General features: G+C 44.0%; 1 protein-coding gene across 1 annotated transcript in view; it reads right to left on the reverse strand.

Moving 5' to 3' along the window:
• MICAL3 (microtubule associated monooxygenase, calponin and LIM domain containing 3) overlaps window positions 1-15202 on the reverse strand; it is a 216887-nt gene that overhangs the window by 154844 nt on the left and 46841 nt on the right. The gene's annotated exons all lie outside the window — the stretch shown is intronic.

Raw genomic sequence — 15202 nt, forward strand, 5'->3', positions numbered from 1 at the left:
AAGGGATGAGACCAGTGGAGTATCTTAGATGGCTGCTCACAGGCTTTTAAGACCCCAGACGCTGCTCACCAGGGTAGAATGTAGAACATTATCTTTATAAACTGTGTTATGCCAGCTGAGCTAGACGTTCCCCAAGACTATGGTCCCCACAGTCACAGGCCATTTTTGTTTGAAAGAATGACAGAAAAACTGGCTATTCAAACATAAGCATTCAGCAGACGTTTTCTCGAATAAAATGTGTCTGTTACTTCAAAAAAAAAAAAAAGCTTGCAAGCAGCCATCCAAGGTACAATTGGTCTGTATTTGCCTGGAGCAACAGGAAAAAAGAAAGTCAGGAATAGGAAGAGGATATGGAATGTGCAGCTAACTACCTCCATGAACAACTGCCTCCTCTGCCACGAGACCAGAAGAGCAGAACGGTGCCCAGCTACCATTACTGAACATTCTGATCAAAGATTCTATAGAAGAATCCTGATCAAAAAAGGTGGAATGCAGAACAGAATTTCAAATTCTCATGGAATCTAGACTTTCTGGAGCCACGGAGGTTGGATGAACACCTGAAACTACTGCCCTAAGATAATCTTTAACCTTAAGCCTTAAACCAAAAATATCCCCTAAAGTCTTTTTAAAACCAAACAACAGTTTAGCTTAACTAGTAAAGAATGTCTGCCTTGAGCATTATGCTCTTTTAAGACCCATTTATGTGGGATCAAACTGACAACAGCAATTCGAAAGGTTAGACAGAAACCTTAGGGGGCTGTGAGTTTATGTTAATAGAGGAGGAACAATTCAGAAAAGGAGGGTGAAAATAGCTGCACAACTTGAAGAATATAATCAATGTCACTGAATTGTATATGTAGAAACTGTAGAACTGATGTACGTTCTGCTGTATATATTCTCAACAACAAAAATATTTTTTAAAAAAGATGACAGACACAAAAAAGAACACATTGCATACCTTCATTTACATGACAGTCAAGAACAAAAAACCAAAAACCAAACCTGTTGCCATTGATTCTGACTCAAAGAAACCTATAGGACAGAACAGAACTGCCCCACAGGGTTTCTAAGGAGCAGCTGGTGGATTCAAACTGCCGGGACCTTTTGGTTAGCAGCTGAACTTTTAACAATTGCACCACCAGGGCGCCAATCAAGAACAGGCAAAATTCAATCTATGGTACAGAAGCCAGTTAGAACAGTAGTTACTTGAGCGGGGGGGGGGTGTAACAGTCTGGGAAGGGGCAAGAAGGAGTCTTTGGGGTCCTGATCTGTACAGTGGTTACACAGTATGCTGGATCGTGCTGTGCCAACTTGGTTACGCTGAGGACTATGTTTCTCAGAATCCCAAGTAGAGGTTCCAAGTTAGAAATGGCCAGAAGAACTTGCAGGAGATTTAAAAGTTGGAATTGAAGCAGTAGCTATTACTCTGAAGGTCTGAGCAGTCAAACGTGGTGATGGATAGAGAAGCACCTGGTGGGTTCCAGCTTGTCCTTGCTCTCCTCTACTGTGCATCTAGCTCTTCTTCCTCAGTGTTGACCCTGCTGACCAACAACAGCCCCAGGTCCACCAACAGCACTTGGCTGTGGACCCAATTGGAGAGTGGCTTCCCAGAGACAAGAGCTTCCCACAGAGCTCTCCAGAGCTCCCCTTTGTGGCCTCACTTCTCACTGAAAGTACCCATTTCTCAGATTCTCCTGTATGCTCTGTCTTGTCTGCCAATACTGACGCTTTAGGAGCAATGGTTAGTGATTCTGACCCCCCCCCCCTTTCTGGATCTTCACTTTCCCAACTTCTCCCACAATTGTATAAGGTCTGATTCCTCTAATAAATCTCTTATTCCAAAAATTTCTAGAGGCTCTGCTTCCCTAACTGCAATCTGACTGATACACGTGGATGTTTATGTATGCAAAACTTCAACTTGTACACTTAAGATTTGTGTGCTTTACAGAACATGTTATACCTCCATTAAAAAAAAAAATAAGTAAAGAAATAATAATATAAACCGAAAAAGGGTATCTTTAAAGTATTCTGAGAGGAGAGTAACCCGAGGCACCCAGCAGCACACGTGAACAAAATCCACACTGTGCCTCACGTATCAACAAAGAACCCGACACAGCACTACTTGGCATGAGACCTGGCAGACAGCTGGGAGCTCAATAGGTTGCGGTTCTGACCAGAGCCAGGCTGTGTGCTTTATAAATAGCAAATAGGATACGTGCTCCCTTCCTGGTAAGCTATCAATTCCCTGGAACCAAGTTCCCTAGTCCAGAGTGTCTTCTCGTTTGATGGGAGAGCTTCATCAGTTCAATGTGCACCCTGAATGCAAGTGAGTTCAGGGTCACTATGAGTCGGAATCGACTCGATGGCAATAGGGTTTTTTTTTTAAAATGAACACAAAGCGACATGCAGAAGAGGGCAGAGATGAGTCTCAAATCCACCCTGTGACATTTAGAACCTGCAACCTGGTGGTGCGATCCCATCCTCAGAAGCAGGCATTCTTCTGCATCCAGATACCCATACAAGAACATGTACGTGTCTGGCCATCTCCAAAGTAGCGGTTTTCCAGGCAGCATACTAATGTGCCTTGTGGCCTTTATTTCATTCAGCAAATATTTATTGAGTGTGGTAGTATATGTCAGACCTTATGCTTGGCATTAAATTTACACTGCTGAATGAAAGCATAATACCTACCCTTGGTGTCTTAGTCATCTAGTGCTGCTATAACAGAGATACCACAAGTGGGACAGCTTTAACAAAGAGAAATTTATTTTCTCACAGTCCAGTAGGCCACAAATTCAAATTCAGGGCATCAGCTCCATGGGAACGCTTTCTCTGTTGGCGTCATCATGGCCATGTCATCAGTCTTCCCTTGGTCTGGGAGCTTCTCTGCGCAGGAACCTCAGGTCCAAAGGATGCTCTCTGCTCCTGGCACTGCTTTCTTGGTGGTATGAGGTTCCTATGTGTCTGCTCGCTTCTCTCTTTTTATATCTCAAAAGAGATTGGCTTAAGACACTATCTAATCTTGCAGACCTCAGCAGTCTAACTGCTGCTAATCAATCTAATTATATCATAGTGACAGAGTTTACAACACATAAGGAAATCCCATCAGATTACAAACTGGTACACAATCATACAATACTTGGAATCATGACCCAGTCGAACTGATACACACATTTGTGGGGGGACATAATTCAATCCATGACACTTGGGGAGCTTACTGTTTAGTGGAGGATATAAACAAGTAAGCAGACAAGCACACAATTACAAAATATGAGTGTTAGGAAGAAAATGCACAGGTTATAGTGACTTAGAATAACAGGAGGGGTCATAAGATAAGTTGGTCATGGAAATTTCTCTGAGCAGGTAACTCAAAGCAGAGGTCTGAAGGACAAGAAGAAGGAACAGCAAGTGGTCGGACTTGAACCCTTTCGTAGGTTTCCTCTCTAGCCAATTCTCCCAAGACTGTTTCTCCTATAAAGACAGCAGAGTGACATCTGTCTACGTATCCCCACCCCCACCATGTATGTAGGTAGCACTTCATGCTTCTCAAAGAAATTCCACATAGATTATCCCACTTAGTCCTCACACAATTCTATGAGTAAGGAAGGCGGATGCTAAAAATAGGAGTTGGGGGGAAATAACTTGTCTTGAGTCATATAGCAAGCTACCAAGGGCACCAAGGGTTAAATGGTAAATTCCCTCCATTACCTCCATTTGGTTCCTTGTTATTGTTGTCTGGTGCCATAGAATTGGCTCCAACTCATAGCGACCTTATGTATAACAGAACAAAATGTTGCCCAGCCCTGCACCATCCTCACAATTGATGCTATGTTTGAGCCCACTGTTGTAGCCACTGTGTCAATCCATCTCACTGAGGGTCTCTCTCTCTTTCACTGACCCTCTACTTTAATTGTAATGTTAGCAAAGAATATTGAATGTACCACGGGCATGATAAACTTCTCCAGCAATTGGTTCCTTCTGATGATGTGTCCAAATAAGTGAGATGAAGTCTCCCCATCCTCGCTCCAAGACTGATTTGTTCATTCTTCTGGCAGTCCGTAGTACCTTCAATATTCTTTGCCAACACTACAATTCAAATGCATCAATTCTTCTTCAGTCTTCCTTTTTCATTGTCCAGCCTTCACATGCATATTAGGCGACTGAAAATACCATGGCTTGGGTCAGGCACACCCTAGTCATCAAAGTGACATCTTTGCTCTTTAAGATTTTAAAGAGGTCTTTTACCACAGATTTTTCCTGATGCATAATGTTGTTTGCTTCCTTACGTCATTACTTAGAAAAACAAAAACCCAAACCAAACCCACTGCAGTTGAGTTGATTCCGACTCATAGCGACCCTATAGGACAGAGTAGAGCTGCCCCGTAGGACAGAGTAGAACTGCCCCATAGGGCTTCCAAGGAGCCCCTGGTGGATTCAAACCACTGACCTTTTGGTTAGCAGCCACAGCTCTTGACCACTGCCCACCAGGGTTTCCCATTACTTTTAAGTAGGGCCAAAAAAATACTCCCTAACTCTTCTATAGTAGGCCCTTTCCAAGGGCTCATCAATCCTCCAAGGATACTATTTTATATTGGATAACACTAAAGTCTAGCTTTTCTCCATCTACTTCAGTCCCATATTTATTATAAAAAGAGAGCCCAAAGGAGGGGGGAAAAAAAAGATGGATTACTATCAAAGATAGATTGCTTACTTTACCATACCCAATACTGACTTCTATCATGGCACCTATAAGGTTTAATTACTGTAGTTAAGCGTTCAGCTGCTAACCAAAAGGTCAGCAGTTCAAACCCACCAGCTGCTCCTATGGGGCACTTCTACTCTGTCCTATGGGGTCCCTATGAGTCGGAATCAACTCAACGGCAATGGGTTTGGTTTGGTTTTTGGTAACCAGTTTACATGCCTTTCTCCCCAGATTTGTGAGTTCCTGGGTGAAGGGACCATGTCTTATCTTATTCCCAGCACTAAAGCAGTAAAGATATGAACGAAATCAAATACTTCCAAAAATCATTTCACATATCCTCTTCTCCCTCTGGCAAATGGTTAGTGTTCAAATTTCCAGATGAGTATAAGACTTTATAAATAATCCCTGGTTTGGCAGGAGGAGGCCTAAGGGGTTTGCCAGACATCTCTTGTTGATAATAGTAACTATCACCAGTTACTGAAACTGTCTATGTGCCAAGCATTGTGCTGTATACCTTATACAAATCTTTTCATCTGGTCCTCACAACCACCTGTAACAAGTTTTATGAATCTCTTTATAAAACCAAACCAAACCTTTTGCTGTCAAGTTGATTTCAACTCACAGAGACTCTACAGGACAGAGTAGAACTCCATAGGGTTCCCAAGGAGTAGCTGAGCTCTTAACCACTGTGCAACCAGGGTAATTAATTTGCCCAGCTAATAAGCTAAAGATGACCAAATTCAAACTCAGGAATGCCTCATTCTAAAGTCCAGATTATTCCTGCTGCCTCCCAAAGGACTTTTATGTGTCAAATACAGTACACAAATTCATAGCTCCATGGGCAGATAACAATACCCAATGGAAAAGGAAGTAGTTTCAAACCTTAGATCACTCAAGTATAAGCCAAGATCAGGAACGTTTAGCTATGAATGCTAGCAGCTTCACATTCTTCTGGGAAACACGTAGCGGAGGGCTGGGGAGGCTCCTTTTCTTACAATGCTGCCCTCGCCAACAGGAGAGGTTGTACTGAGTCTCTGGAGTCCTGTATACTCACAGAGCTTAAACCTGGCAGAAAGCTAGACTGTGCTCTGGTGCCAAATACAATTTTGGACAAAAGATTTGGGTGTCAAGATGAGTTAGGAGTCCCTTGGTCTAAGATGGAGCCTGGTGGCACAGTGGTTAAAGCACTTGGCTGCCAACCGAAAGGTTGGCTGCTAACTCACCAGCTGCTCCTCAGGAGAAAGATGTGGCAGTCTGCTTCTGTAAAGACTACAGCCTTGGAAACCCTGTGGGGCGGTTCTACTCTGTCCTATAGGGTCGCTATGAGTTGGAATTTACTTGATGGTAGTGAAGTTTGGTTTGGTTTGGTCTAAGATGATGTGTTGATAATCAGAGTCTGAAAGGACTAAATGAAGTTTGGCGCAAAATGAGAACACGTCTCACTTGTCAAGGGAAGTCCACTGCTCTCCCCACCAGTGCTTCTGGCTCCAGCTGAAATTTCAACAGTGTTCAGGATTTAGAGTAAAAGCCATGTGAGTAACAAGTAATAAAAGGCAAACACACAACCACATAGGCATTAGAGCTCACCATTCTGGATGAGTATCAGGCTCCTGCTCTCAACCCCTGGCCAACACATACGCTAGTACAAGCTCTCCAGTTTAAGTGGGGGAGGGGGCTGGAATTCAGCCTACACCCTACTCAGCAAGCCATATACCTGGTGTGGAGCAGCATCCCCTAGAAGGGGCGCGTTTTGCTACCTCATACAATGGCACTAGGGGTGAGTGGCTGCCAGGTGTCTCTGTAATCCTTGAGAAGGTCAAACACTGTGAGGCAGAATGGGAAGCCCGTGAGAGCTGGTCTGGACTATGGACAGTGAGTTCACCTAGGTGCAAGGGCTCTAACTCAACTTTGTGTACCTTGTGAAGAACAGAACTGTCTCTACAACTCTGAAAGGTGGCATCAGACAACCATTTCTCAAAAAGTGAAATACTTTTTCCACACTTAAGAAATGAAAAGCCCTCTCTGGCTGGAGAGCGACTGGGGAAACTAGGCCCCTATTTTTGTATTAAGTTAGAGTACCTGCCCTCCTCTAAAGCAATCAGTCTCATCCACTGCCTGCCTGCCTACTGCCAGAAGCAAGGTTACTACTCATCTCAAGGCACCGTGGAAATATCAGACATCCATTTAAAAGACATTGGGACTGATCAACACTCTTACACACTAATGATTTAAGCCCCTTTAAGCATGCATACGAGTATGTACTATATTTACTGAAGCTACTAATACTCCCGCCAAGTAGCCCTAGAAGTCACGTCAGCACAACCAGCAGTCCTGTTCTGCTCCTAGGTCAGAATTTGCCTTCAGATCACGAGAGAAGGCTGCTAGACTTCATAACTCTGACATCAAGGACAAAGGACTGGCCAAGGAAGTGCCAAGGTTTTTTTTTTTCTTTTAAATGTGTCTATTAGCTGCCATTTAAACATCTGCCTTTTCTGAGCCAGTTGAGTACAACTACATAAACAAGGCTCCTTACAGGAAGACAGTATTTGTGAATCAGCCTAAAAAGAGGAAAACTGACCCTGATGAAGACTTTTAAATCCACATGACATGATTTTAGAAAAACCAAATCAAACCCAAAGACCAAAGGGAACAGGAAAGGACTAGTTCCATGAACTACCCACGTCCAGTGGCCCTTCCGGAAGAATATAACACACTCAGGGGTAAAGGAATAAAAATAAATTCACCCAAAGAAAAGATGCAAAGGTAGTATACACCCAAGGGTGTATGAATATGAAAGCAATGGCAGCCACAGAGAGGATCAGGAAGGAAAACTAGCCTGAAGATGGCATAGAAATTAGGTAGGGAATAGTCAAGTACTTAAAAAATGTTTTCCCCATCTGTGGGAAGAGCTATAAGTTCTGCCTCGCAGGCCAGGCCAATGTCAATTATTTTCAGAGAACTATTTTATCAGGGTAGGATGAATTACACAAAACAAGCCAAGAGCCGAGTAAACTCCCATAATGTAAGATCACTAGGTAGAACGACAGGTCACTCTACTCCTTCCCCACTTGCTCACTATAAAAGTACGAGACATCCAGTTATGCCCAGAGGCCACAGGACAAATGGACAAGGTAGAGCACTTCTTCCACAACACCAGCCCGTCCTCCACTGCAGGCACAGCAGTTACTTGATCTACACTTACTGACTCCACAATTCACCTTGTTCTCTTAGACCTATCTTAAACAAGTCTTCGTTCCGGTTACTGGAAAGAAAGTGAGGCTCAGAGTTCAGGGACTCCACTTTTCTCCAGCCTGCCACTGTCCTAAGAGACTAAGACAATTCTTACCCAGAGAGACGTCATCATTAGAGAAGTAAACAAAGGTCCACCGTGAGCCAAGCTGAAAACCACAATCGTCCTCAAGGGAGGAGATGAAGCCTGTCAATCAGTGGATAATGGTAATAGTAGGAATGGTCCTGAGCATTTCCCCATTCTCCACTTTTTCTGGAGAAAGTACTTGGGGCTTGGAAAGCGGCCTAAGGACCACAAAAGCCCTCAGAAGACACTACAACTTGGTTCTTCCCAGTGGAGGAGTTCCCTTTTGAGGCTGGATGTTAAAAGAGGGAAGGTAGAGACAAGTTGAGTTTCAAAAGACATACCAGGGGAACAGTTGTCATTGTTCATAAAACTCAGGGAATTTTCAATTTATAGAACATATATTTTTATGATGAGAAAGAACCACCATGCACTTTAGAAACAACTTTTGATGTGTGAGAACTGAGAGAGACATGGGAAAACTCATTACATTTTAATATACTGAAATTAGCTATTTAGACAACCTTTACAGGGTATACATAAGACTCATTAGAATCATCAATCATCACTGAAAAAATACACCAGCGTTCAGACCCCAACCCAGACCAATCAAATCAGAATCTCTGCAGTGGAGCCCAGGCATGGGGTAGTTGCAGGTACAAAATTTTAAGCACACCCCAAAATGATTCTAGCATGCAACCAGGGCTGAGATGAAGGGAAACAGAAAGCAAACCTGGGAATGCAGCACAAACTCAGCTGAATAATCAGAGGTTCATGTACCTTCAAATGGGCCTTCTCCCCTACATATATGTCAACCACCTAGTCAGCAAATCTCTACTGCCCCTAATCATAAACAAACAATAACAAAAGGCGAGCTGCCCAAAAAAAGAACGGAGTAATATTCCACAGAGCTCAAGGAAATGATGCACCTAAAATCTGAGTATGTTATGTTTTGTTCAGGAAAATGTAAACTAGCTGTAATGCTCTGTCTCTCCTGGGGTGAAGTTACACCACAACATATCTAAAGATAGCCCGGTGATTGTATGTTTGCAGGGAAGTACAGAATTAAGTACAACCTAAGGGGGCGAAGGAAGACCATGTGCTGAGTGACTGTGGCTACCAGGCCAGCTTTAGCGTTTCTTCTAGCCCAACAAATCAAAGTCCTGGGTGCTCAAAGAAAGGTAAATATAGCCCAGCCACCCCAAGGACGGCTTTGTGGGTTGGGAGAGACGCCTGTTCACTCCTGTCCGGCCAACAATGCCTCCTGTCAGACATACCTCACTTCTCCCATTTACCAGAGTGGTATGCACTTTCCTGCCAAACTTTTTAGAAATGGCCATTAGGCCAGTGCCAATTCAGGTATGATCATAAGTATCAACAAAAAAAGTTAAGTTTCTTTTCAAGGTCACTTTCTGGGTCTTTGGCCATGAGCGTACATAAAATCTAAGGAGAAAGGCCTTTAGATTATCAGAGACCTCACCAAGTCTGAGGACAGTCACTAGGGGATCCCTGGCAAATAGAGAGCTTCATTTAGGGTACTGTTATTGGTAATATCTACCGCGGAAACCCTGAAGGTTTCCAGATGACCTGTGACTAGTAATTCTAATAACTCTGCTGGGCAGCACAAGGTGAACCCAACTCATAGTGCCAACTAAGGCAGTCCTAGAAGGCTCAGGGCTGGTGGTTACTGCCCTATGAGATTTAGGCCAGGCCAACTCTGCTGGTTCACCTGACAACTCAACTGTTCTGTCTATACCATAGCAAGCTCAGTTAGGTCCAAGGTTAAAGCAGATCTCATCTAGTTCACCCCAGAGTGAACTCATAAGTAAGCTCTGCTCCTTAGGCCCATTAGATTAGAGACAACACTCTAAGGTTGCAACATTCCCTTAATTCACACATTAGAGTTGTCATTACACAGCTAAAATTTACCTCTGATGGAAGCATGCCAACAGCAGGAAGAGTTCTCAAGCTCTGCAGATAACCAAGTAAAGGTGGTCCAATTATTATTTACTCACCTAAAATCAACACCGCTTCCTATCATTTCTTGGTCCAGTAGAATATGATGTATTTGAAAATGCCTTTATCCTTCTTTTAACAGAGAAGACAAAGGTGGACAGACCAAATCCATGAAATCTCTTCCATACAAAATGGACTATGTGCTCTCATGAAAAACAAAGGCTCTTTCCAGATCTGAGAAACCCCCTACTCAAGGAAGCTGAGATTGAGCATTATGAATAAATCAAAGCAATTTGCAATCATGGCGCTGATCCAACCTGTTCCCATCTCATTTGATAGCATGCAGTGGAGGAGACAAAAGAGCAAGTGCTCTGATGTCTGCTTTTTTTGGGTTTGCCCCATAGAGAAAACAATCAGTTTGAGCTTTATGCCATGACATCATCAGCCACCAATCAACACAGAGAAGGTAGGTTTTGTCTATGAAAGCAACCACTGCAACTGTCAAATTGCAAAGGGCAGTGCAGGTGTGAGGTGGGGTTTGCATTTACCCTAAAAGAAAGTGGGAAGCAGGGGAATGAAAGCTTTCTATAGAAAAATGCAGAAGTCTGAAATCCCCTAGGTGTGAGCAACAGACCGTCCAGGAATATACCTGTGCCCCATCCCTCTCCACCTTCCATCCCTGTCAAGGCTGACAGTGAAACCTTTGTTCCGTGAAGGAGTGGATGGAATCTTCCCAGTGCTCCCTGCCAAGGAAACAGTTTTAGGAAAGTTGTTTTTTGTTACATGAGCACATGTATGTGCTTTCAAATAGGATTCCAAAGCAGTGAAGGGAGTGGGAAATAGAAAATAGTTTGGCTGATCCAGACTTTAGTTAAAATTTGTCTCAAAACTAGAAACGTTTTACTTGTGCATCACAACTGGAGGTTCTTGGGGCTTGGTTAATTTCTGCCCACTTTCCTCCCAGAAAAAAAAAAAACAACTGGCCATCTTATGAATGAAGCTGTTTAGCCAAGGTTAGAATATGCAAGGACAGAGGGGGTGGTAGTGGCAGAGGGCACAGGGCTCCAGAAGAGTAGGGGGTGAAGGAGAAAACTTACAGAGCAAATATTGTTTACAACTGCAGAGCCAGGCTAATGTGATCTCTCCGCCTGTTCAAGCATATTATTACATTAGGTCCCGAACAATAAAGTCGGAGGCAGGGAGAGCAGGGCCGACCCAGCCTCCGCTTTGCTAATCGCATGAGGGCAACATTCCATGCAAAGTTCGTCCCGGCAGCGGTGTGTGCCAGCTCTCCTGGGAGTCCACCAGCTGAGACTGATGGCGAGGGACAAGCACTCAACCCCAACTAAAGGCCAAAGCAACCAGGAATGAGGACTAGATTGGGTCATGTACGGCTATATAAGAAAGCATATATGAGAAGCTGCATTTTTAACTGAAAATGGGGTGCAACCAAACATGTTAAGAGAACCGTAGGCTGCTAGGGCCTTCCAACAGCCATCCTGGCTGGGGCCAGCAGTGCCTGTCGAGGTGGACAAGGCCTAGGTGGGGTGCAGGGTTCTTACCACAGTTACCAAGAAATCACTGTCCTTACAACAGTTACTCAGAAATCACTTCTAATAATATCACTGTACCCTTCTGAGCTCTTAAAACTTACTATAAATGAGAAAATACACTATCAAATGCCATTAAATATGTCTCTCTCATAAAACCCTGCCTTTTTCTTTTTTAACAGTATGACTGAACATAAAATAAAGATTAAGCCAATAAATATATGATCTAATGTAAGTCTTCAGGCTAGATTTAATCTACACCCTTTAGGACTGACTACTGTCAATCGTTATGGAGCCCTGGTAGTGCCAACGGTTAAGTGCTCAGCTGCTAACCAAAAGGTTAGCGGTTTGAACCCACCCAGCTGCTCCATAGGAGAAATATCTGGCTATTTGCTTCCATAAAGATTACAGCCAAGAAAACCCTATGGGGCAGTTCTACTCTGTCACATGGGGTTGCTGTAAGTCGGGATCGACTTGATGGCACCTAACAACAAGTGTCGATCGTAATTCTCCGTGACTTCAAAGAGAGAAGATGCAATAATCCTCTTCCTCACTGCCATGTCACTCCTTTACCCTTTCCCAACAGTTGTTTCTCTGGTGTAGGGCTGGAAGTCGACCTGACTCCACAGCTCTTCCCCCGGTTCAGCTAGGCAGGTGGTGGAGTCAGACTGCCAGCAAACAGCCTAAGTCTTAAAAGCATCCATGGCCTGTGTTCCTTCTGCCTTCATCCACAAATGTACTTGAAAATCTGAACTAAGAGGACACCTTGGGCTCTTGCAGCCACGTCGAGGCTCAACCCTGGCCCAGAGTGAAAGCAACATCCTTGGCTTGTTCATGCTACAGCACTCAATGCCAACATCTGTTGTGGTTCTGTGAGCACCTTCCACACACACACACACACACACACACACACACACACACACAAACGCACGCGCGGCTAGGACATGTAACTGTTACATTAAAACAATAAGAAGAGACCAAACAAAGATACCAACTAAGAAGATCCTAAACCTTTTACATCCCCAGGTTTCCCTAAATAGGACAAGACTCACACGAGGACTGCTATCTTTTTCCCGAGAAACTACTCCTTGAGACTCGAACTTCAGAGGGGAATAAGGACCCCACTGCCAAGGGAGAGAGAGAGGTGCTGAGAAAGCAGGGAGCCCTCCTCTCCACACAAGCCTGCCAGCAGCACCAGCGTACTCCAATCCCACTGCGTGCTCCCTACTCACCCAAGTACGGCTTCTAGCCCAGCTGACCGCAAGGCCACAGGCAGACTTCTCTCCTGCCCAGAGAGCTGAGAAGGAAGGGACGAGAATGGAGAGGCTATATTTAGCTAGTCGACCAAGATAAAAGGAATGAAATGAATCACACAAGCCAAGCACCACACAAGCACTTAACTATCGCTTGCTACAGTGGAAGGTCCATCCACGAGCCACGTAAGGGCAGGGTTAGAGCTGGGGCAGTCTGCTGAAGAGGATGGCTACTTTCTCAGGTTCCAGAAAACAGGCGGAAACAAGCACAGAGAGATACGAAAGCAACAGCATTAAGTTGTTCAAAATCTAGTCTGAAAGGACAGAAAATTCTCCCTGGTAAAAAGAAGGTACTAAATATTAGCAGGAAGAAGGGGCAAGCGTCAATGGCCTAAAACTGGTACCATCTCAAGTATCTTACAGCTTTCCTTAGCGTCCCCTCTGGCTCGCTTGGGGACAGAAGGGACTCCACTTGCATCTGCTTCATAGACTGAGAGGACAGGAATATTTTCATTTTTCTTGGCTTAAGGAGGAAAAAACTCCTACTTTTTAAAAGAGCAGAAAAAAAGGCAAATGCAGCAGCTTGTGGGCCTTATTAGAAGAGCCAGCACAGCTTGCATTTTGATTCTTCTACTCTGTAACTGGTATGCCTCCTGTGTGAAACAATGACCCAGGCCGTGGATTTATTGAACAAACATGACCCAGGGGAGTTTCCTCCATTTAGCATAAGGAAAGTTGTCTTGTAAATGGACCACATCTCTCCTGATATGTGTGAGAGATCTTACAGGAAAAGCTTCTGTGAGAATACCTACCCATGGTCCAAGAAGATCTCAGCATTTGAAACAGTGAGCCATCTGTGTGCCATACACGTGGACCCATGCACTGACACACATACAGTCACAGACACACACGTTCCCAGAATCACCGGGAGATACACATCTAAAATCACCAGACTACCTGGGAAAGCTCTTATCTGGAACATAAAAAACAAACAAACAAACAGCTGTCATTGCCTTGATTCCCACTCATGGAGACACCACATGTTGTAGAGCAGAACTGCTCCATAGGGTTTTCATGGCTGTGACCTTTCAGAAGCAGATGGCCAGGCCTTTCTTCCAAGGCACTGCTGAGTGGGTTCAAAAATCCCTTTCAGTTAGTAGCAGAAGGCTATATTGTGTGGTGATATTTGCTTCTTTCTTCCTTTTAATGAGGATTGATTTATTTTTTCTGCTCTCTGTTCTAAAAACACACTATCCCTTAGCTCAGTTATCACAGGAGAACCACATCTGACCTGAGAGAGCAGTAAGCAGGTTCTGTGGCAAGCTGTCTGTTTTTAAGCTTTGATTCATCCTGCCCTCTCCCCAGGGAAGGACCCTCTCTCTGCTCTCTAGCAAACCACTCCAGCTAAACACAGGGACCCTGACTCCAAGCAGGAAGGTGGGCTTGTGAGACCCCCAACACTGCTTTTCCACACTTCAGACTTCAATAAATATGGACTGATTCCTTAGAAAGCTAGAAATAGAAATACCATAAGATCCAGCAATGCCACTCCTAGGAATATATCCTAGAGAAATAAGAGTCGTCACTCGAATAGACATATGCACACCTATGTTCATGGCAGCATTGTTCACAATAGCAAAAAGATGGAAACAACCTAGATGCCCATCAACAGAAGAGTGGATAAACAAACTATGGTACATACACACAATGGAGTACTATGCAATAAGAAAGTACAATGATGAATCTGTGAAGCATCTCATAACATGGATGAAACTGGAGGACATTTTGCTCAGTGAAATAAGTCAATCACAAAAGGACAAATATTGTATGAAACCTCTATTGTAAAAACCCATGAAAAAATTTACACACAAAAAGTAACAATCTTTGTTGGTTACCAGGGATGGGAGGGGTGGGGGAAAATACTAAATAGGCAATAGATATGTGGTATCTTTGGTGAAGGGTGAAACAGTACACAATACTGGGGAAAGCAGCACAACTTGTACAAGGCAAGGTTATGAAAGCTCCATAGACACATCCAAACTCCCTGAGGGACCGAATTGCTCAGCAGAGGGCTGTGGGGACCATGGTCTTGGGGAACATCTAACTCAACTGTCATGACACAGTTTATAAAGACAATGTTCTATATTCTACTTTGGTGAGTAGCATCTAGGGTCTGAAAAGCCTGTGAGCAGCCATCTAAGATACTCCACTGGTCTCATCCCTTCGGGAGCAAGGGAGAACAAAGAGAACAGGATACAAGGAAAAGATTAGTCCAAAGGACTAATGGACCACAGCTACCAAAGCCTCCACCAGACTGAGTCCAGTACAGCTAGATGGTGCCCGGCTACCACCACCGACTGCTGTGACCGGGATCACAACAGAGGGTTCTGGACAGAGCTGGAGAAGGATGCAAAACACAATTCTAACA

This window comes from Trichechus manatus, unplaced genomic scaffold (assembly GCF_000243295.1).
Source record: "Trichechus manatus latirostris isolate Lorelei unplaced genomic scaffold, TriManLat1.0 scaffold00081, whole genome shotgun sequence".
Lineage (NCBI taxonomy): Eukaryota > Metazoa > Chordata > Mammalia > Sirenia > Trichechidae > Trichechus > Trichechus manatus.